The following is a 23864-nucleotide window of genomic DNA, read 5'->3' as shown; positions in this document are numbered from 1 at the left end:
GGGAGGAGCTTCCCTAGGGCGCCGGCAGCTCCATGGCGCTAGTCCCGCCCTGGGACTCTGAGGCAAAAAAGGCAAAGGGACCGGAGACCAGGTGCCAAGAGCCGCGTGCCCACCGCCTCTGCCCCAGGATGTAACAGAGCGCAGGGCAACGTAAGGGGGCTGGAAGAGGCACCTGCAGAAGCGGGGGCTTGGGGGAGCTTTGAAGGAAGCCAGAAGGCAGAGATGAGGGGGGAGAGCGCCCCGGGCACCCTCTGGGCACAGCCAGGAGGTGAAGAGGCTGGCGGCTGGAACACTGAGGAGGCCGGCGTACTGTCTCTCTCCCACCCTTGGGAGAAGACCAGGAAGGTAGGAAGGAGCCGAGGTTTAAAAGTCAGAGAACCAAACAACCATTTTGGGGGGCCATTTAGAACGATGCCCAAAGGGCTATGAAGCAGTGGGCAGTGGGTGATGCCACCTTCGGGGCTGTGTTTCAGAGAAATAAAAAAAAGGAGGAAAGGACCTACCTGTACAGAAACCTTCCTTTGTGGTGGCAAAGAATCGGACAGGAAAGGGACGTCCTTCAGTTGGGGAATGACTGAACAAAACGTGGGACAGGAGAATACTATAGCGCTGCAAGGGATGATGAACGGGAGGAGCTCCGGGAAAACTGGGAAGAACTACATGACCCGATGCAGAGAGAAGCGAACACTGTATGCTGTAAGGGAATATTGTGGGCTGATCCTATGTGAGGGACTTTGCCGCTGGCCCAACACCAGGCTCCGCGACAATGCCGAAGAATGCTCTCGGGCCACCCGCCCCGGGAATGCGGATGGCGGCACGTGCTTTATCACTTGTTTGCTTGGGTTTCTAGTTGGGGATTCGGGGTTTTTAAGATGATTTCCTTACACAAATGAAAAATATGGAAATATGTTCCGCATGGTAATACAGGTGTAACCCAGACCCAACCACCTGCCCGCATGGAGAGGGAGAAGGGAAGGGAGGGGATGAAGCTTGATCTTACAGCTTGGGAAAACGTGTGGAAATTTGGTATTACATATAATTGGCAAATTAAACAAAATCAAGCTATTTAAAAGCCAAACAGGATTTTAGATTTGATCCTGGAGCTAATGGGGAGTCACTGCAGTGTGCTGAATAACTAAGGGGGCATGATATGGTCAGACCTACACTTCCTGTTGTCATGGATCCTTTTGGTAGTCTGGGGAATCTTGTGGAGCTCATCTAAGAATAATGCTTCTATTATAGAATGCATAACATAAAATGCACAGGAAACCAGCTGAAATATAACGTGTGTGTGTTCCAGAGCCCTAAAGTTAAGAACCCCTGGTTCAGAGAGAGAGAGGAGAAGGGAAGAAGAAGGACAGGGGCAAACTGTTGGGGAACACCTACCATTAATGGTCATGATCTGAGGGAAAACCCTGAAAGCGACATCAAGAAAACCTAGAGAAGAGACCGTAGGTAGCCAGGAGAAAAGAGCAATCAGCATTTGGAATTTTCAGAGCCATCCAAGAGAATGTGGATTGAAGATGGTCCTTAGACTGTTCATTAAGAGGTCACTGGAAAATTGGTTTTTTCATGTAATTAAGGGAAAAAACAAAATATTCGAAAAACCCAACAGCTATGAAAGACTCAAGGACTCCTCAAGACACTGAATGGTCAAGTAGGATTCCAGAGGATGCAGTATGAAGCCTACTCCATAGAAAGGAATTACAATCAGAATGCAGAATGATACATATATTTACTAGATGTGGCCAGTGAAAGAAGATATTTTGTTTGATTATTCATATTTGTTGAAGAAAAGAGTTTGGTTCTTTTAAATTAGGAGAATTTGTAAGAGAAAGGATAAATACGTAAAATTTAACTTTAGCATGTAAAGGGAAAAGAGCAAAAGGCAAGAAGAAAGAATAAAAATAAAATGTATGATGAAGGAAAAAAAAGGTTTCTGGTGCTTCCTTCCTGTGACATCAGTGGCAGCTTGAGACTGGTTGGGTGGGACCACAGAGCCAAGGCACCAATCAGAACCACAGACCGGTCCAAACTAATGCCAGCTCTACAGTGCTATCCAGTGAGTTCATTGCCCACAAGCTTGAACTGCTCTCTCTTACAAGTAATGACACTATAGCCCAATGGCACTATTCCAGAGATCGGACATAGGAAGAATTTTGCCCTGAGTGCTTGGTAGTGTTTACACTTGGTATCCTCTTCAGTGAAGAAGAGAATGGCCATGTGGCCATGTCAAAATTCAGGATCTCATCTGGACTAGTTCCCAGGCATTCTGGTGACATCCAGAAAGACAATTACCTTCAATGATTACGTAGAACACAATGGCACCCTCATTGTCACAGTCTGGAAAGGCCAGGCGCATATTCTAAAAAGAGCTTTGGCCAGGAGCACACCAAATGGAATCCCACACCTGGAGTGGCCCTTTAATATGATCCAGAGAATGCCCTGAGGCATACAGTCTTCCCCAAGCTCACAGAATGGCCAAAGAGTGAATACTCTGAGATTGACTAGGATGAAGCCCAGGCCCACTAACACCCCAAAGGCAAACAAGAGAGGTTCACTACAATGTGGAGTCCTGTGACTCTCTTCATCCTGAAACCATCATTCTCTGTGCTTTGAGGATGGGGACCCAGCTAATCCTTGAGATCCAGAGTGGTCTTAACTGTAAACTAGCAACACTCATTTCCACAGACATGGGGCTTAAGGATAATGGCTGGATTTCTAGACCAAGCTTCTGCTTACCACTGGAAAGTAGACTAAAATTTAGCTCGTCTAAATGTCCTGCAGATTTTAAGTCTGTAGCCAGCTTAGGGCATCACTATCCTAGGAAGATACGATGGGAAGGAGTGCTGGGAAATGTCAGTCCTTGCAAGGTTTCATCCTGGTCTCCTTTGGTTGGTTTATTCCCTCAATATGACCAGCAAACTGTAAAGGTGAAAATTAATGGTTGGATAATAACTTTATGAAATTATGTGGTCACCCATATTTATTATATCTCAGTCAGAAATGTATTTACCAAAATAGAGGGGAAACAATAAAGTAGAGAAATGTGATCTAGGTTAGAGAAAACACCTATACTAGTCCTCAGCCAGGAGGGCCAGTAGTGAGTAACCATGCAGCTTCCTCCAAGATGGAAGCTAGTCTCTTTAGGAAACTAGGAAAGTAGTCAGCCTTTCACTCACCCAATGAAGTAGTCCAGGAGGCAGAATCTAAATTGAAGCTGAGCTCTAAGCCCACATTCCAAGCTAGAGTCTCCAACAAAGCTCCCTTGACGGCTCTCCCCACTTAGAAGGCTATCTCCAGAAGACAATCTCTTCAGACTATCTTCTCAAAAACAATCTGCTCTGAGGGAGTTTGGGCTTGCTTTTATGGTGACTTCTTGTCTCCTCCCCTCTTCAGAAGGGCCAATCACAGTTTCCAATTGTCTGGGACTGCCCAGGGGGGCAGTGTCTGTGGGATAGACTTCTTACCTTCTGAAGGTCAATTTCTCATCAAAAAAGATTCAGTTTCCTGATTGAAGAGTTTCTGAGGGTGTGAACTCATAAAAGAATTCACAAGTTTCTGACTGATTGAGTTAAAAAAAAGATGGAGCTCTCTTAGTATCTTGCTGGCTTCTGTAATATTTGTTTTAACAGTGATATTTGTGGGAAGCTGTAAAAATGCCAGTAGTCTGTAGCAATCAGGACTTAGTTGTCTCTTGGTTTATGGAGAGCACACACACACAGGCTCTCAGCAGGCTTGAGTAAAAAGGGAGGGGCACAATCTTGCTGAGTACTCCTTTACTTCCCCCTCCCACCAAGCAGATAGGAATCAGTTACAAATGTTATCTTCTGATCTCAGTCAGGAAACTAGGTAAGGCCAATCTTAACTTCCTCTAAACTATTTCCCCACAGGTTTGAGTAGGGGAAAATAGGAGAAGCTTGATGTCTTGAAGCTTTCAGGGACAGAGGAAGGATCAGGCTTTTGGGCCACACGGCAGGAGGAGCTCAGCTTGAGGAGGTGTAAGTATTTTCCTAAATAATAGCCAGGCACAGCTCCCAAATGATGAAGGGTTTAATGATATGTGGAGAAGGGAAGGAAGGGAGATTTAACAAGGATAAAATAAGGCCAGGGAAGCCCTAAACTGTTAGGTCCAAGCAGCCCCTCCCCCCAGAAGGGAGAGGTATCTTTTATAGCTCGTTTGCACTCAAAGCCTATAATTAATCTTTTCTAGTATCTAAATAACTAAATGGTAATAGTTGCGATGTTGCTTGAAGGTCTAGTCAAGCTAAAGCAAGGTTGGCAGTAGAGAACTGAAATGGCTTGGTTAAGATTCAAGCCTAAAGCCCTCTCGAGCAACTCAGATCTGGGAACAGCAAACAGAGTGACCTGTTCACTTCCAAACCCCAGGAATCAACTGCCCTTAACTGCCTTAAACTGCCCCCTCACCCAGAGTTGGGGGGGGGGCCCTGGAATTCTGAGTTATGGCTTGACCCCTTCTCTTGCAACTGGAATTCTCTCTGCCACATCAAAGTCACCTTCTCACCAAGCACTAAGTAGGGTGTTCAATCTTTTGTTGATTCAATTTAAAAGATAGACAAAGAAGAGTTAATCCTGTTCTCAATCTAGTAAGGTACTAAGTAGGAGTACTTAAATTAATGTTAACCAAAGTATCAACTCCAACTAGGCAAAGAGAATAAAGGGTTCCCTTTTCACAAATGTTAACTCAGAATAGACAAAGAGAACAAAGAATTCCCTTTCATAAAACAAAAAGTCCTTTCTCCCTGGGTATCAGCAGAGGTTTTGGAGAATGAGGTAAGTAGATGCATCTTTTTTAAGTCCTTCTAATAAATAACTTTTAGCAATAAACAACATACAGCAATTGTTATAAGGAAGAGAGAGTTTTAGCAAGAGAGGTCTGTTTGCAGGGGAGAGATGCAGGAGGATAAAGATTAAACTGGTGACCAGAAAGAGCAGTTTCAGCGGAATGATGAGGTCAGAAGCCAGAAGGTTAAGAGGACAGAAAAAGGAAGTGGAGGCACTTGGTATAGATGACAGTCTCAGAGAGAGTAGCCTCAAAAGGGAGGGGAGATAAGGGATGTTAGGATCAGGTGAAGATTTTTAATGTTGAAAGGGCATGCACATTTTTTAGAGATGACAGAGGAGCAGCCAATAAATATGGAGAGATTAGAGCAATAGGAGGAGGAATATGTGTTTGCATTGGCTACCAGAATGGCTCACCTCAGCCCTTGATGTGAGACAAGGGTGAAGAAGGAGATAGGGAGAGAAGACAACCTATCTTCTCTCAGGAAGAGGGAGCTGTCAACATGGCTGCCATCTTTGTGGTGAAGCCCCAGACATGGTCCCCAGCTTAGAGCATGGGGGGGAGAGGGTGCCATGAGAAGCTCAAATTATTATTTTTTTTATACTTTTTATTAAACCCTTAACTTCTGTGTATTGGCTCCTTGGTGGAAGAGTGGTAAGGGTGGGCAATGGGGGTCAAGTGACTTGCCCAGGGTCACACAGCTGGGAAGTGTCTAAGGCTGGATTTGAACCTAGGACCTCCCATCTCTAGGCCTAACTCTCAATCCACTGAGCTACCCAGCTGTCCCCAAGAAGCTCAATTTAGAAGAGTCCCTGGAGCTCTTAGAGAGTGGGGTGGTGAGTCAGTTAGGGAGGCCTAAAAGGATTTTCTTGAAGTGGGAAGGCCTATTGAACATTATAGGTTTTGTTCAATAGCACATGAGGAGCGATAATCTTCCTGGAATGGAGCATATTATCTAACAGAGAAGACAAGGAAGGACAGAGAAAATACAAAGAAAATAAAGAAAAAGCAGTTTGAGAGGTGCGACACATATAAAAAAAGCTTACTTCAAATAGTACTTGAGTTATTTCTTGAAGAAAGACAGGACTTCTCTAAGGCAGAGGGAAGGGTAGGAGGATATTCTAGGTAGGAGGGATGCTGGGACAAAGGCCTAGGGAAAGGAGATGGTGTTCAGTGTACAAAGAGCAGAAAGGTCTTTTAGCCTTTGGGGTATGTGGGAGGATGAGTAATATCCAGTAAGACTTGGAAATAAGTTGTAATCCTGCCATAAATACCTGGGAGTCTAATTGCCAAGACAAACATGGAAACTATGTAATCACCACTACAAAACACTTTTCACACAAATAAAGCCAGATCTAAACAATTGGAAAAAACATTCATTGCTCATGGGTAGGCTGAGGCTGTATACATATATATATATATAATTTATATATTAACAGGTAGAATTGTCATTTTTATTATATACATATAATATAAAATATAATAATATATAAATTTATATAAATAAAATATAAAAATTGTCACAAATATATAATAATAAATATATAAATATTATATGTAATAAAAATGACAGTTCTACCTAAGTTAATATACTTAGTCAGTATCATACCAATCACACTACCCCAAAATTATTTAATAGACCTAGAAAAAGTGATAACAAAAGATCTAGTCTATCAAGGGAATTAATGAAAAAATATGAAGAAAGGTGGCTTAGCTGTACTGAATCTCAAACTATATTATAAAGCAGCAACCATCAAAACAGTTTGGTATGGGCTAAGAAATAGAGAGGAAGACCAGTGGAATAGATTAAGCATTCAACATGCAATGGTAAATGACCATAGTGACCTAATATTTCACAAACCCAAAGATCCAAACTTTTGGAAGAACAACTCCCTATTCAACAAAATCTCCAGGAAAACTGTGAAAAAAACGTATGGCAGAAATTAGGCACAGACCAGTACCTCATGCCATAAACTAGGGTAAAGTCAAAATGGATACATGATTTAGAAATGAAGGGAGATGCCATCTACAAATTAGGGAAACACAAAATATTTTACCTGTCAAACCTATGGAAAAGGGAAGAATTTAGGTCAAAACAAGATAGAACATTATAAGATGTAAAATAGGTAACTTTGAGTACATTAAGAAGTTTCTGCACAAACAAAAGCAATGCAACCATGATTAAAGGGCAAACAACAAACTAGGGGAAAAAATCATTATAGCAAGTATCTCCGACAAAGGCTTCATTTCTCAAGTCAAATTTATAAGAATACAAAGCATTCTCCAATTGACAAATGGTCCAAGGATATGAAGAAGTACTTCTCAGATGATGAAATTAAAACTATTTTATAGTCATATGAAAAAAATGCTCCAAATCACTATTGAGTAGAGAAATGCAAATTAAAACAACTCAGAGGTACCACCTCACACCCAGTAGACTGGCTAACTTGACAAAAAAAAAAAAAAAAGGAAAATAATAAGTGTTGGAGGGGATGTGGAAAAATGGAGACACCAATATTCTGCTGGTAGAGCTGCAAACTGATCCAACTATTCTGGAGAGCAATTTGGAATCATGCCCAAAGAGCCATAAAACTGTACATACCCTTTGACCTAGCAATACTACTACTAGGTCTGTATTCACAGAGAGATTAGAGATAGGGGAAAAGAACCTATCTGTATAAAAAGATTTCTAGCAACTCTTTTCATAGTGGCAAAGAACTAGAAACTAAAGGGGGTTGCCCATCACTTGGGGAATGGCTGAACAAGTTGTGCTCTATAGTGGTAATGGAATATTATTGTGCCATTAGAAGTGATGATCAGGTTGATCACAAAAAAGCCCAGAAAAGACATAGGAAGTGAAGTGAATGGAACCAGGAGGATGTTATACAAAAGTAACAACAATAACGTAGGATGATCAACTGTGAAAACTTAACTTTTATCAAAAAAGCAAGGATTGAGGACATATTCCAAGAGCCTCAAGGAGAAAAAGGCAATCCACTTCCATAGAAAGACAGACGGAATCTCAATATAAATTGAAGCATATCAGTTCATGTCCATGAATTTATATCCTGATGTAAAGACATATTTGTCTTTACAGGGTTCTTGCCATTGTAGAAATGGTTCTCCTGTTTCTACTCTTTTCATTCCTCATTGACTTATGAATATGAACTTGGAATAGCTGGAAGGAGTGATGTCACTTCCACAAAACACGTGAAAGGTTTGTATAGAAACAGATGCATCTAACTCCACAGGGCCACAAGAAGGAGAAGGATTAGAGTGGGAAGGAGTGTTTAAGAGGGATCATAGATTCAGGTTCTAAGCAAAACAAACTCTAAGCTTGGAAAGGGCCTGGTGAAGAGAAAGTTTAAAAGGGAAAAAAGGGAAGAATAATCACTTAAGTGGGGATCAGATAGCAGAGAGAAGAAAAAACATCAGAGAATAAATAGGATGAACAGAAATAATTTAGTATGATAACTGTGAGTGTGAATGGAAGAAACTTACCCATAAAATGGAGGAGATTAGCATTCTATTGTTTATAAGAAAGAGACTTGAAACATAAATATTTAAGAAGCAACTAGTTGATGCAGCAGATAGAATATTCAGACTGCAGTCAGGTAGTCCAAGAATTCAAATCCCACATCAGTCACATACTGTGTGACTGACTGCAGGGAAGTTATATAAGCTCTCTGACTCAGTTTCCTTATCTGTAAAGTGAGAATAATAATAACACTTAGCTCCTAGGGTTGTTGTGAGAACAAAATGAGATAATATTTGTAAAATGCTTTGCAAACCTAAAGTGTAATATAAATGCTTTTTGTTATTATTAAAACAAGGTATTAGAGCAAAATCTTTTATGCCTCATCTTAATAAAAAACACCAAATGTAACAATTATAATTTCAGATAAGGATATAGCACAAATAAATTTAAAAGAGATAAAAAAGGAAACAGTATTTAGCTGAAAGGTGACAATGAATTGATTCTTTTTTTTTCTTTTTTGTAAACCTTTACCTTCTGTCTTAGCATCAATTCTAAGACAGAAGAGAGGCAAGGACTAAATAATTGTGGTTAAGTGACTTTCCCAGAATCACATAGCTAAAAAGTATCTTGAGGCTAGATTTGAATCCAGGTCCTCCAAATTCTAGGCCTAGTGCTATATCTACTGTGGTACCTAACTGCCCCGACAATGAATTTATTCTAATACTTGGCATACATGTACTGAATGGCATAGCTTCTGTATATTTAAAGGAAAAACTAAATTAATTTGCAAGGAAAAATAGTAAAAATACAAATTGTTGAGGGGAACCTTACCTTATCCATATCAACCCTAAGTAAATCTAACCAAAAAATAAACAAGAAAAAAGTCAAATACAAGAATAGAATTTTAGAAAAGTTAGGTATTATAGATACCTGGTGATTATTTAATGGAAATAGAAAGTAGCATATTTCTTACTTATACAGACCACCTTTACAAAAAATGATCATTTCTTTAGGCTATAAACATCTCACAAAAATTCAGAAAGGCAAAAATAATACATATATTCATTGTTCTCCACAATTCAATAAAAATTATATTAAATCTTTGGTCACTGGAAAAAATATTAAAATCAGCTGGAGATTAAATAATTCAATCCTAAAGAATTGGTGGGTCACTAGAAAGGAGGAGTCAAAATGGTGGAGTAGCAGGAACAAGTACAGCAGAGCTCCTTTGAACATAAATCCTTCAAAAAGGTTGAGAAAATACCAAAACTAAGTCCTGATTGGGAAATCCAAGAAAAAAGTCACAGGGATCTAGTCCAGGTTAAGCACAGGGAGACAGACAGGTTTTTGCATATTGGAGACCTCTGGCCAGGGACATGTGGGTTTACCCAGCATAAATCACTGGAAAAAGAGGAATTGCTCATGTTTAGGATCAGCCAACACAACAAAAATGACACTATTAATAAAGTTAAAAAAATGGGAAGGAAAAGTCTGGCACAACTAAATCTCAAACTATACAAGGAAATAATCATCAAAACAATTTGGAACCTGCTAAAAAATGAATAATTTGATCCATGGAGCAGATTAGGGTCACAATGTAAAGAAGCAAATGAGTACAGGATCTTCATATTGAGAAACTGAAAGATTCCAGGTTTTAGGACAAGAACTCATGATTTGGCAAAAAACTGTTGGGAAAACAGTCTAACAGAAACTAGATATAGACCAACATCTCACACTTTATCCGAAGATACAGTTCCAAATGGGTACATTTCCAGTTAGATCTGTGGAGAGAAAAAAAGTTCATGACCAAACCAGAGATAGAAAGGATCAGAGAAGGCAAAATGGATGGTTTTGATTACAAAAAAAATTTTTTTAAAAGCTTTTGCACAAACAAAATCAATGCAGCTAAAGTTAGAAGCAGGCAAATACTTAAAAGAATAAAATTGATAAATTTGCTAATTTGATAAAAAAGAAAAAACTAAACTACCATTATCCAAAGTTTTTTTTAACTATAAACAAGTAAAGAAAAAGTGTATTAGAAACTATTTTGCCCTGGTATATTTTGCCAATAAAATCCCAAACTTAAATGGAATAAATGGATATTTGCTATAACAGGGATTTGCAGGTGTTCATATCACCCAATATGCAGAGATGTGCTTCTGAGAGAAAACATTCTAAATTCTCCTACCATGTGGGTGGAAGTAACCTCTTTCCATTGGCTATGTGGCTGGAATAGGCTGAATCTTTAAAACTACCAGGTTGGGTCATTCTTGCTGTTTTTCCCACTGAGTCCAAGGGGATGAAGGTTCTGTTAATCCATTGCAAGGGAGTAATGAAATAATAAATGAGGGCAGAGAAGGCTATCTTCTCCTCTACTCCCCTTTTTGGCTCTTTGGTCTCCCTGAGAAAAAGGGGATGTTGGTCTGTTTTATCCATCCTTTACAGTTCTAGGATGCCAGGGGTCCTGGTCTCAGGCCACGGTAACCTTGGAGGCAGAATTCCTGAACAGATGTTGCTGCTGGTCCGGCAAGGCAGTCAGGGTGCCTGGATGCCAGCTAAGAGGGGTCTTGAACCAGGAACTTCATGGGATTCTGCTATATAGGAAGTGAGCAAAGTTGTGAATCTAATGTTTTTCCCCTCCTGAGAGACAGAGGTGGAAGAGGGATGGGGATTATGTAGAGGGGAGTGTTTGTGTTTGTCCTTACTTTATAGACCTCTGAAGGAAATATTCTTTTGTGGAAGCCAATCCACAATGGGTTAAATGGAACTGGAATGCCATTAGTTGAGGCTAAAGGCAGTGCCAAAGACTAAATATTCCAAACAATCCTCCTCCTGTTAAGGTATTAGAGAGCCATGAGGGAGAAGTGAAAATAACTGCTCTTTTGGCATTAGGAGCCAAAGCAGTCACAAGTATATGATGAGAGAAAATATCCAGATAAAGAGAATAAGAACTAGAGAATTTAAACAACTTGATTTCAGTGGAAGAAACTGGATCAGCTATAAACTTTCAAAGGAAAAAAACCAACCAGACCTGGTCTATTCAGGAATGAATTTCATCAAGCCTTTAAAGAACCATTTATTTCAATATTACACAAACAATTTGCAAAAAATAGCAAAAGAAGGGATCCTATCCAATTAATTTCATGATGCAAATGTAATCTTGGCATATAAACCAAAGAGAGTCAAAACAGAAAATGAAAACTGTAGCCCAGCATCCCTAAGGACCCGAATGCAAAAATTTTAAATAAAATATCGGCAAAAAAGCTAAGAAAGATGATACACTATGAGCGTATTGGATTTATATGAGGAATGTAAGGTTGGCTTATTATTAGGAAAACTATAAACCAATGAACCACGCTAATAACAAAATGAACAGAAATCATGGGAGTTTTATAAATATTTGTAAAAAAAGCTTTTGACAAAATACAGCAGTCATTTCTGTTAAAGAAAAAAACCTAAGGAATGCAGAAATAAATGTCCTTGCCTTAAAATGATAAATAGTATATATCTAAAACCTAGAGTTACCATTGCATGTAATGGAGATAAACTAGAATCATTTCCAATAAATTCAAGGGCAAAACAAAGAGGCCTACTGTTACTCCTGCTTTTTGACATAGAACTAGAAATGCTGACTAGAGCAATAAGTCAAGAAGAAGAGACTGAGGAAATAAGCTGAGGTTTTTGCACATAATATGATGGAGAATCCCAGAGAGACCAGTAAAAAATGAACTGAAACAACAACTTCAGCAAACTTTCAAAATACAAATTAAATCCACACCAATCAGCATTTATTTTCTATTATACTAATGAAACCCAGCAGAGTGAAATAGAGAAATACCATTTGAAATGACTACAGAATGTATAAAATACATAGAAATCTTCTTTCCAAGACACATAAGAACTACATAAAAACAATTTTTTTTGTTGAGCTCAAGGTGGAAGGATGGAGACGAGAATACAATGACAATATCCCCTAAATTATTTGCTTATTTAATGCCACACCAATCAAATGATCAAAGATTTGCTTATAGAAGTAGAAATAGTAATAACAAAGGTGATGTGAAGGCAGAAAAGTTGAAGAATCTCAAGAGAAATAATGGAAGGCAGGGAGCATGAAAGAGACTTTAACAGTGCCAGATCTCAGGCCACATGATAGAGCAATCATTCTCAAAGTGATCTTTCTGCTCTTATTGTCCAGCTGGTTCCATCATGTCCAATTCTTCGTGACCCCAGGTGGGGTTTTCTTGGCAAAGATGCCAGCGTGGTTTGCCATTTCCTTCTCCAGCTCGAAACAGTACGTGAGACAAATGGAGTGAAGTCACTTAACGAGGGTCACACAGCTAGTGAGAATCTGAGACTGAATTCGAATTCAAGAAGATAAGTCTTCCTGACTCCCAGCTGAACAGTCTCTCCATGGTGCCACCGAGTCACTCCAAACAATTTAGCCCTGGTTAAACCACAGAGATTGATCTGTGGAACCAATTAGGCACATGAGGTGCATACAGAAGCGATTCTATCTAGTACCTGCCTTGTAGTTGATAAATAAAAAGTCCCAGCTGATGAGATAAGGATTCACTATTTTTTTTTAAACCCTCACCTTCCATCTTAGAATCAATATTGGGTATTGGTTCTAAGGTAGAAGAGTGATGAGGGCTAGGCAATGGGGGTTAAGTGACTTGCCCAGGGTCCCACAGCTAGGAAGTATCTGAGGCCAGATTTGAACCCAGGACCTCCCATCTCTGGGCCTGGCTCTCAATCCACTGAACTACCCAGCTGCCCCAGGATTCACTATTAAAAGCAAATAAACCAATAATTGGGTAGGGTAGCTGGATGGCTTAGTGGATAGAGCACCAGGAGGTGCTAGGTTCAAATCTGGCATCTGATACTCTTAGCTGTGTGCCTCTGGGCAAATCACTTCAACTCAGTTGCAAGGCTCTCAGCACTCTTCTGCCTTGGACAGAGGTGAGGGCTTAAAAAACAAACCAACAACTACTGGGGAAACTGGACAGTGGTATGGAAGAAAGTAGATTTAGCCCAATACCTCGAGCCTTCAATGAAGATAAGCTACCCATAGGGAGGTGGCTTAGATATAAAAAGAAGAACCTGGGCAAAATGGCCTCCCTGTGTAATGCAAAAGGTGCAAGAGAGGCTTTTGCTCTTGCAGAGAACCAACTGAAAACTTCTGGCAGTTAGAAGCCTTAGAATTCTGAGAGGAGTCAGTTGGTTCCTGAGCCTCGAACAGAGTGGAAGGACCAATGAGAGCTCTACTTGGCTTTCGGTTTTGCTTTTGGCCTGTGCTTTGTCTCTGAACAATTTGAACCTAGCTAATTTCTCTGGACCTCTCGCTGACTTTCTCCATATTATTTTCCTGTTTTCCCTGCCTGTTTTCCTGGGGCTCTGGGAGGCAGGGTGGCTTTTGGGTTTATAGTGAATAGACTTTGTGGGTTTAGTTTTCCCAATAGGCAAGTAGAACATCCTTGAATTCAAACTATCCCTTTAGTATACCCTCTACTTTAAAAGAAGCTAAATCTTCCCTGGCTGAGAGAAGCAGGTCCTCTCTCAGTCTAAGCCATTCCTCTGACCCTCCCCCATCTCAAGTTTCTCCCTAGCAGCTGTCAGAAACCCCAAACCCCTCTCTCCTTCCTGAACATTAATAAATCCCTTTGTTATCTAATCAAACCCTCTGGAGATTCACTTGTGTTGAAGAATTAGGCAAGGGTTGAAGGGGAAGGAATAATTCTCTTTCATTTTCTGAGGGAAACTGGAGCCATCCATCTTGGGAGGAAGTAGTTGCCCAGTACTTCCTCCTGAATCCCTTCAATTTCACTGACAGGGAGGAGCCTTGTGGTTCCTCCTTTGAGGACTTGAGAAACTGATAAGAAAGCCCTCAAGTTAGATTCAAACCACTTCTGTCTGGCCCTATTCCTTGTGTCTGTAAAAGTACCTTTCCTGCCTGGAAGGGTTCAGCCTATTATCCCAGTATCCTCTGTCTCTGGCCTGAGTGTCTAGTCTGTGTTAGCTGCCTCTCCTGAACACCTCACCCTGTACCCTTACCATCCTAACACGGCCTTGTCCATTCCTCCCTAAACACAGCCATCCCTTTCATTCCTCTCTTATCGGGAAGGAGATCACCACCCCAATTTTAGTGTCCTCCCTTTTTATCCACTTCACCTGACATCTAGTCTACAGGAGGATGAAGTGGTTCCTCTGCTGCATAAAATTCCAAGGGTTTTATACAAGCTAATGTGATGATGCTAAGAGCGAAAGGGGTAATCTGGGGAAATCCTGGAAGCCAGCTTCCATGACAAGGTCTCCTTTCCAAAACGAATTCTCACTTAGCCAAGAGTCTACGCAAATATATTAACAAGAACCAAAGGTCCGGCGGCCCCACCCAACCAGAGAGGCTCACCACTCTGCCTCCGGGGCAACAGCATGGTCAGTGCCAGGGCAGATTGTAGCCCTCCATAAAGACCACCCAGAAAACTGCTGGGGCTCGGCTCCACCTCAGGGTGCTTTCTAAAAACAGCAGCCTCCTGTTGGAGCCTCTGCCCATCCTCAAGTCCGGCAAACAAGCCCATCGCCTGATTCTGGCCAGGGTGCCCTGCCTAGCCTCCATGGACAATCTGCCCCTGCTCTGAGAGCGGCTTCTCTGGAAGGCTGGAGTTGGAGCTCACTTGGAAAGGTTTCACATTCTGGTCTGCTTCTATGTGGGGAAAACGGAGGGAATAAGCAGTCCAGGAAATACCAACAAGGCCTTTATTAAAAATGAGCCGGGAGTGGCGCCTGCCTAGATTGTTCTGAATTGGGGGAAGTCCATACAAAAACTTGCTCAAGATGTGCACTGCTGTTAATAACGATAAGAGTAATAACATTTCCAGGCACTTTCCAAAAACCTTTACCTTGCCTCTGTGGGTTGGGTCCAAAGCGGAAGAGTGGTTAGGGCTAGGCAATGGGGGTCAAGTGACTTGCCCGCGGTCTTGTTGCTGGCTCAGATTTGAACCCAGGGCCTCCCATCTTTAGGCCTGGCTCTCTAGCCACTGAGCTACCCAGCTGCCCCTTCTATAGCACTTTTAAGGTTTGCAAAGTGCTTTACAAATGTTCACCCTTCGTTTTCGAAGGGGGCCAATGATGTCACCGGGTGATGTCTTGACTTGGGGGTGAATTGCAAAGCTGTGGAAAGTCCCAGCCTCGCTCTGGCTTTCAGTCCTCAAAGCCCAGCGGCAAGACAAAAGCCAGGCGTAGCAGAGGTGGTCTGGGGCGCAGTGGGGGACCTGGGCATCTTTTATGTCTGACCGAGCTCCAGGAGCGACACAGCTCTCGCTTCAGCTCCCTTCGTGGTCAATGGGACAAACGGGTCTTCTCCTCCGGTTCTGCTGGGGGGGATCTCCACGTGCTTGGGGTAGACACCCCCCAGCTCATCAGTGGGTTTGAGCCCTGTCAGCTCCCCTCACCCTGGCTTGGACTGTGCTGAAACTGTTTTCCTGGGGTGTGACCAGCGTCCAGGCTGCAGCTTCTTGGAGCCACAGGTGAGAGAGAGCCCGGGGAAAAGCAGACACCAACTGGACGAACAACCTGAGAAGGGCTCAGAAGGCCCTCGTAGTAGAGGTGCTAGTCCTTCCTGAACACCCCATAAACCCTGCTTTACAAATATGATTTTACTTATTACCATCGTCCCCATCTCACAGATGAGGAAACGGAGCCTGAGGAATATGAATGACTTGCCTAGGGCCACTCTGTAAATGTCTGAGGATGGATCTGAACTCAGGTCTTCTTGACTCCAAGCTCTCTCCACTGGGCCACCCAGCTCCAGTTGAGGTAGAGGGAGCTAACCTTTTCCCTCTTGACTCAGAGATATATGGGTAGTGAAGGCAGTGGCATAGAGAGGCAGACTTGGAGATGGCAGGTCCTGGGTTCAAATCTAGCCTCAGATACTTCCTAGCTGGGTGACCCTGGGCAAGTCACTTGACCCCCATAGCCTAGCCCTGACCACTCTTCTGCCTTGGAGCCAATAAACAGTATTAATTCTAAGGTGGAAGGTGAGGGTTCAAGAAAAGAAAGGAGAAGACACCGGTGGCTTGAACTCTTTCTCCATCATCCGTTCCATTCTTAGCGTATCCAGAACAGCTCCATGTGCAACAGGAACACGGTGGCTGCTGGCCCAGAAGCAGAACTTCTGTGACCAGGAGCTGGTCCAGATTTCTCTCCTTTACAGAAAGCTTCGAGTTTCTAAGCTACAGATCCACAGTGCGCCCAGCTGCTGGCCAGGAGCAGCCCAGAGTAGAGCGCTTAGGAGCAGTTCCTGCTTGTGCCATCGAGGCCTGCCATGCTGCATTGGGAGCTGCCTTTGAGCACGCCCTCAGGGCACCCCTGGAGGTGGGCCTGGGTCACAGGACCAGAGACTGGGGCTGGAAGGCTCCTGAGGGTTCATTAACGCTAACCCTCCAGCATTGCAGATGAGGCAGCTTGAGTGGCCTCACTGAGGCTCGCTCAGGGTCCGAGGAGGGCTTCCCCCTAGAACAATTCCATTTAATAAGCGTTTATTTGGTGCTCACCTCGTGCCAGGCCCTTGGCTCCATCCTGGGCATCCGGGATCAAGAAGGCAGCATCTGTGCCCTCTGAGAGGTTGGGCTGCTGGCGCTTGTTCTTCGGAGACCTCTCCGAGTTCAGAGACTTCTCGTGGAGGACGTTGGCGTTGCTCCTGGGCTGGGGTGGCCCCAGCCGCTAATGGCCACCTTTTGCTCAGGCACAGAGAATCTGAGAGAACCCTTCTAGGAGCCAAACTTTATCTCAGGCTTCCTTCAAGTTTTCCCCCCAACAGTTTTTATTGTCCACCGCTGGATTGGCCAGATTTGATAGATGAGGCCACCCACCGCCAATAAGCGTTGAAGCGAGTCGGGGAGCCCAGGCCCTTCTGCCCTACCCTATCAGCTTCCCCAGCTAGATCCGTGCTCACGGAGGAAGGACCAAAACAGCTGAGCTCACAGAGCTTTGGAGAAAGGAGCTTGGCATGACCCAAGGCAGCAGGCGGCACACCGAGGAGATCTATTTGTTCCTCATGGGACAAGCCTAGCCTGGGCTACCAGGCATTGGTCCCGCCCAGGGAAAGTCTACTCTGTGACCTGAGGGGTGGGACTGGCTGGGCCCTGCCTCTTATTTTCCATCTCCGTGGCCTTGGGCCAGACTGGTCAGCCAGGTCCTTCTCCAGGGTCTCGGCCTTCCTAAGAGGAGGGATGGGAGAGACATTAACTTCATGGTCTCTTCCAATTCCCGACGCCCGGGGATTCCGCCATTTTTTTTTTCTTACCAGGATCAAGCCTTCAACAAGGAGATTCATCAGAATGACGTTCCTTAGATCCTGTTTCTTAGCAATAATCCACGAATGTTTTTGTAGCCCCTCCCTTGGGCCAAGCATAGGACCAAGGGCTGAGGAGACCAAGTCAGGTGGAAGATGGCTTCTGCCTGTGAAGAGCCCCCAGCCCAGGGGACAAGACAACAACAAATAGTGAAGCTCCGACGGGAGAGGATAGGATGGGCTGGAGCTACCACAGAGGAAGGGCACCAGAACCGAGAGGCCTGGGGAAGCTCCCTGGAGGGGCTGGGATTCTCGCTGGGAAGCCGGGAGGCAGAGACAAGGTGGGAAATGCTTTCAGTCATGGCGGGCACTGAGTGCCAATGCCCAGGGCTGGGAAATGGAGGCTCGTTTGGGCAGTGACAAGGAGGCCAGGCCAGTGTCACTAGATCACAGAGAGCGTGGGGAAGCGCGAGGCAGAGGAACACTGGAAAGGTTATGAAAGGCTCTGAACACCCAAGAACTCCCGAACTCAAACCCTCCTGTTCTCTGGTTGTGCCTCCATGAAATACTTCCCAGCCAAGATCATAGGGCCATTTTTCTGTTGGAATAGAGCTCTTCCCCTTTTGTTAACCTATCACAGAAGAGACCCTTTTTGTGTCTAGGACACTTTGGGTTGCCCGGTGAAGTCGTGGGACTTGGTGATGTTCTCAGATTCACAAGCTACAATGCACAAAGTAGAAGCAAAGGAAAAAAAAAACCCAACTTGTTTCTCCAGAAATAATATATCTCTCACCTAAAAACCCTTCCCAGCAGCCCCCCATCTGAATATGTGAAAAGGGCCAAGAACAAAAAGGCCTTTCTTGGGGAAATGGAATAGGGGTAGAAACCCGACCTGGAACAAAAGGCATCTCTTGTCTTGCGGACATTCTTGCCTTCCCAAGGCTCAAAGCCCAAAGACCCAGCTGGGCCAATGCTTTTCTCCATTCAGAAAGGATTGATACTGATCCCAGGGAGGTGTGTATGGGGGGGTCCTTTGATTACTCCTGGGGGAAAATTGGGTTGAGTGGACATGGCCGAGGAACTGAGTCATGACTGTGGTTCTGGAATGTTCTGGAATCCAAATGGTATTTGAACACAAACCTTTCTTTATGCAAGATTCCTATAAATGTGATTTCAAACCCTCTAGGAGCAGGAGGACCCATCTGAAGGCTTAGAGTACTGTGCCAGGCTCAACATTTTCTGCCCCAGGCTAGAAATGCTTGCATATTAGAATACCCAAACTGAGGAACTTGTTTGATATTTTTACTGAGTACATTGAAACCCTCCTCCAAGATTCCCTCTTCGTCCTTCCTCCTCATTTCAAATCACCCAGAGAACTTTGGCCTCTGTCTCTTCAGCCAGTTGTTCCTCACTTGGTCCTTATCAAGGCAAATCTCTCGATTTTCACAAGGAGAGCTGCCTTCTCCAGCAGATTGTCTCCTCCATCACTCCTACTCACTTATCTGCAACCTCCTCCTGCCATTTGACCACTTCCCTACTACCTACAAACATCCTTGAAAGCCCTTGCTTGCTCCATCCTTCTTTGGGAAATGCCATTTAAAAGTATATATATATATTTTTTCTATGGAAACGTGGGAACTATCAAACTACATTTCCCGTGGTCCAACGGGTTTCCGTTTCTGGTTCTTTGGGCGTGGGGACGCCTGCGTCACCACGCAGAGGACAGTTTAAATGGGAGGAGTATCCAAAAGGAAGCCCTCTTGGCTAGCAGGCGCGGGAAGAGATGGGGAGGTAACAATAATGGTGGAGGCGGCAGTTTTGAATTCTTACAAGCGTGTGGTCTAATGATTTTATCCCTATCAGCATGGCTTTAATTAAAATACTAATTTATATTATTATATCAGTCTTTATTATTTTTAATTGTAACACTTCTCTACTAACCTTCATCCCCAGTCTCTTCCTTTTGTGGCTGAACTCTTTGAGAAGGCCATCCAGGACTGGTGCCTCCACTCCCTCTCTTCTCACTTTCTTCTTAATTCTCTACAGTATGACTTCTGACATCATCATCCAGCCAGGCCTGCTCTCTCTTGTCCTTGACCCAGATGATCACTCTTCTCTTTGACTCCCCCTCTACTTTCTCCTGGTTCTTCTCCCGCCTCCAATGGCCACTCCTCAGCTTCCTCTACAAGTTTTTCCCTTCAGGTCATGCCTCTGACCACAGGTGGTCTCCAGAACTCTGTGTTGGCCCTCTCTTCCCCCTCTGTAGTACTGAACGTGGTGACCATATCAGATCCTGTGGATTCAATGATCATCTTGTGTAGAGTGAGAAATTAGTGTGTTATTCTCAAGTTATTAATAGTTATTAATAGCTCCAAAAAAGCTAATAAAATCTGGTCTCCCCCTCCCCCCTCTAGCCTTGCCTGACAAAAATTATTCAAGGGTCCCCAGGAAGGGGTAAGGAAGATGATGTGAGATGCAAATGGGATCAGGAGATCGGAAAAAAGCTTATAGCTAATCAAGGCAAACTTTATTTGTTGTGGCTTCTATTTTATAGAGAGAGCAAAACAGGCCAGGTCTTTGCACAAGCTTTCACACACACAATGAAAGTAAATGATTGGTAAAGTCATACAGTATAATCTTGTTTGCCTCATCTTCTACACAAAGGATTCTATAGGATCATAAATCAACGGAACAGCCTAGCTTGGATTCCCAAGAAAAATCATATATCAGTGATTTTGCAGGTACATCTAGTACAAACGGGAGGGGGGAAGGAGGGGTTTGAAGCCTCAGAGTGAGAAATGAGCTACAGACTAACAATGGCTGGTCTATGGCCCCAGTCTTGCTGAGGGTGCCTTCCATGTCCCCAGAGCTTTGCTGAATAGAGCTTCAGGCTTTGCTCCCCAAACTTCTCCACCCCCATTCTTCTCCCTACGGGTTGGCAGTTTTTGTCTGGGAACTTGCCTGGGGCAGGTGTCCCAGACTGATCTATTTTTAGACCTTGAAAGTAACCAAGATCAAATCTTAAGTACCAATCTTAAGTACTCTTTTATGTTAGAAGTCTCTTTCCATTGTATTGGAGGCTTCTTCCAGGGGGTCAAGCCCCATGGCTGGAATTGATCCTCTTGTCAGCCCTTCTTAGATAATCCAGTCCTGAACCTATCCTCTCTTTGAATAATATTCCTGTCCTTTATTTCTGGATTAAAACCTTTGTCTCCAACTCTTGACCATTTCTAAAAAATGTTAATTTGCCACTGTAAAGCTATTCAAAGATCTGTCTAAAATGTTAATTTGAAGGAAGGTTTGAATGCGTAAAATAAGTCTATTGTATTTTCAAGAATTTTTCTGTAACTCAGTCAGTCTCTCTCTGGGTCAAGGACCTGAGCTATGGTTCCACATCTCTCTCTGTACTCTATAAATAAATTAAAGATTTTTTTCTTGGTCTTTTTAAATAGCAGTTAAAGAGGGTGTACCTTGATATTTTCAAGGTCTCTTTAAATTTCCACTTCATACAATCTCTAATCAGATGATTCTCTAATCTAATTATCCACCCTTAACTTCTTTGTGGACTTCCAATCTTTTTTTTTCTCCAGCCTCCCATTAGACGTCTTGGACAAGATGTTCTATAGACAGATTTCTTCAACTCAACATGTACAAAACTGAATTCATGACTTTCCCCCCAAATCCTCCCCCTTTCTAAACTTCCTCATTATTATTGAGATCAGCACAATCCTCCGTCTCCCAGCTTACAACCTAGGTGTTGCTTTAGCCTTTCATTCTTATGGCAACCTAGGTGTCACCTGAATTCCTCACTCTCTCTCCCCCATATCCAATCCTCTGTTAAAGCCTGTCAGTTTTGTCCTTTCTGACATCTCTTGCATCACACCTTCTTCTCTTCTTGGATGATGCCACTATTCTATTTAAAACCTTCCTTGTCTCACATCCCGATTATTGCAATAGTCTGTGAGCTGGTCTTCTTGTCACTAATTTCTCTCCAGTCCATCCAGTACTTTCTCCACTCGGTTGTCAAAGATTTTCATAAAGCACATGTCCAATCATGTCACTCCCACATTCTATAGCTCCAATGGCTCCCTGTCACCTCTAAGACAAAATATAAAATTCTCTGTTTCATATTCAAAGCCCTTCATAACCTATATGCCCTCCCATCTCTTCTAGTCCTCTTAAACTTTATGCTTTATGTTTCCCCATGGATTTTGCAATCCAATAATACCTGTTCCTCAAACAAAATCTTCCATCTCTCAGCTTTGGACATTTTCTCTGGCTGTCCCTTAGTCCTTGAACATTCTTCCTCCTCATTTCTACCTCCTGATTTCTCTGACTTCTTTTGAGTCTCAGCCAGAACTTTACCTTCTCCAGGAAGATTTTCCCAACCTCTCTTTATTCTAGTGTTTGCCCTCTGTTGGTTTTTCCAAATTTTCCAGTTTATAGTTTGTTTCTAGATGGTTGTTTACATGTTGTCTCCTCCATTAGAATGGGAGTTCCTTGAGAGCCAGAACTGCCTTTTACCTGTCTTTGAATCACCTACATTTAGTACAGTACCTAGCACATAGTAGGTCCTCAATACAGGATTATTGACTAACAACTGTTTCTGGCAGACCACTTTGGTCATATGGGTCAAGTCATGAAACCTGTTAAAGGACAAGTTCATCATTAAATTATTCTATCATGTAACATTGTCAAAGAACATACCTTGTCAAACATGGATGAATAAAGAACCAGGTGTGGGAGCTAGAGACCTTGAGCAAATAAGTCATTCTTCTTCTGGGGCTAGAACTTTTTCCTTTGTAAGATATATTGAGTAGGACTTGACAATTTCTAAGGTTGTCTTTTGGCTCTAAGTCTTTTAACACTAAATTTATGTCAAAGGAAGAGCTTTCAGAGAATAGCCCTATACTAACAGAGTGGAGAATAGAAGATATTTATTCACCTCTCCAGTGGTAAAGATAAGGATATTGCTTAGACAAATAGGGGAAGGGGCTTGTTTTCTACTGATCTTTCAGAGAAGGACACTTAATTGAACTTTACATAGTGTCTAGTTAAAAAAAAATCAAATATTGCATTCATTAATGTCTAATGAGGCAGAATATCACACTTCCAAGTCAGGGTAGCTTGAGTTCCATTTCAAATGAGATGTTTTGGGAATAACAGATTTTTTTTCTTTGAGAGATCTGTGTTATTAGGACATAAAAAATTCACAGCCAAATGCAGAAAAGTAGAAATAATAAATGCATCCTTTTCAGGTCATAATGCAATAAAAATTATAATCAATAAAGCTCCATGGAAAGACAGGTAGAAAATTAATTGGAAACTAAATATCTAAAGCTGAAAAAGAGGTGGGTCAAAGAATAAACTATAGAAACACTTGATAATTTTACTAATGAGAATAGCAATAAGGAGACAACATATCGAAAATTTGTGGGATATAGCCAAAGCAATACCTAGGGGAAAATTTATATCTCTAAATACTTACATCAATGAAATAGGAAAATGCAGATCAATAAATTGGGCATCAAACTAAAAAAAACTAGGAAAAAAGCAAATTAAAAATCATCAGTTAAAGACTAATTTGGAACTCCTAAAAATTAAGGGAGAAATTAATAAAATTGAAAGTAAGAGAACAACTGAACTAATAAATAAGACTAGCAGTTAGCTTTATGAAAAAAACCCAAATAAAATATAATGATTAATTTAATTAAAAAAAGGAAAGAAGAAAATCAAATAATCAGTATCAAAAATGAAAAGTATGAACTTACCACCAATGAAGAGGAAATTAAAGCAATCATTAGGAGCTATTTTGCCCAATTATATGCTAATCAATCTAATAATCTAAGAGAAATGGATGAATATTTACAAAAATACAAATTGCCCAGATTAACAAAAGAGAAAATAGAATACATAAATAATACCATCTCAGAAAAAGAAATTGAACAAGTCATCAATGAACTCCCCAGGAAAAAATACTCAGGGCCAGATGGATTCATGAGTGAATGCTATCAAACATTTAAAGAACAGTTAATTCTGATACTATGTAAACTATTTGGGAAAATAGGCAGGAATCTTACCAAATTCTTTTTATGAAACAAATATGGTACTATTATCTAAGCCAGGAAGAACAAAAACAGAGAAAGAAAATTATTGGCCAATTTCATTAATGAATATAGATGGAAAAATTTTAAATAAGATATTAGCAAGGAGATTATACTAATATATCACAAGAATCCTTCACTATGACCAAGTGGGATTTACACCAGGAATTCAGGGCTGATTAATTT

The 23864-nt window shown here is 42.2% G+C and overlaps 1 pseudogene; it reads left to right on the top strand.

Annotated features, from left to right (window-relative positions):
• The first annotated feature begins 570 nt into the window (after window positions 1–570).
• LOC123236900 lies at window positions 571–16461 on the top strand (annotated as a pseudogene).
• Window positions 16462–23864: the final 7403 nt, after the last annotated feature.

Source organism: Gracilinanus agilis, chromosome 2 (genome assembly GCF_016433145.1).
Source record: "Gracilinanus agilis isolate LMUSP501 chromosome 2, AgileGrace, whole genome shotgun sequence".
Classification (NCBI taxonomy): Eukaryota; Metazoa; Chordata; class Mammalia; order Didelphimorphia; family Didelphidae; genus Gracilinanus; species Gracilinanus agilis.
The sequence above is the reverse complement of the archived record's forward strand: the minus strand, read 5'-3'. Positions and strand labels throughout refer to the sequence as shown.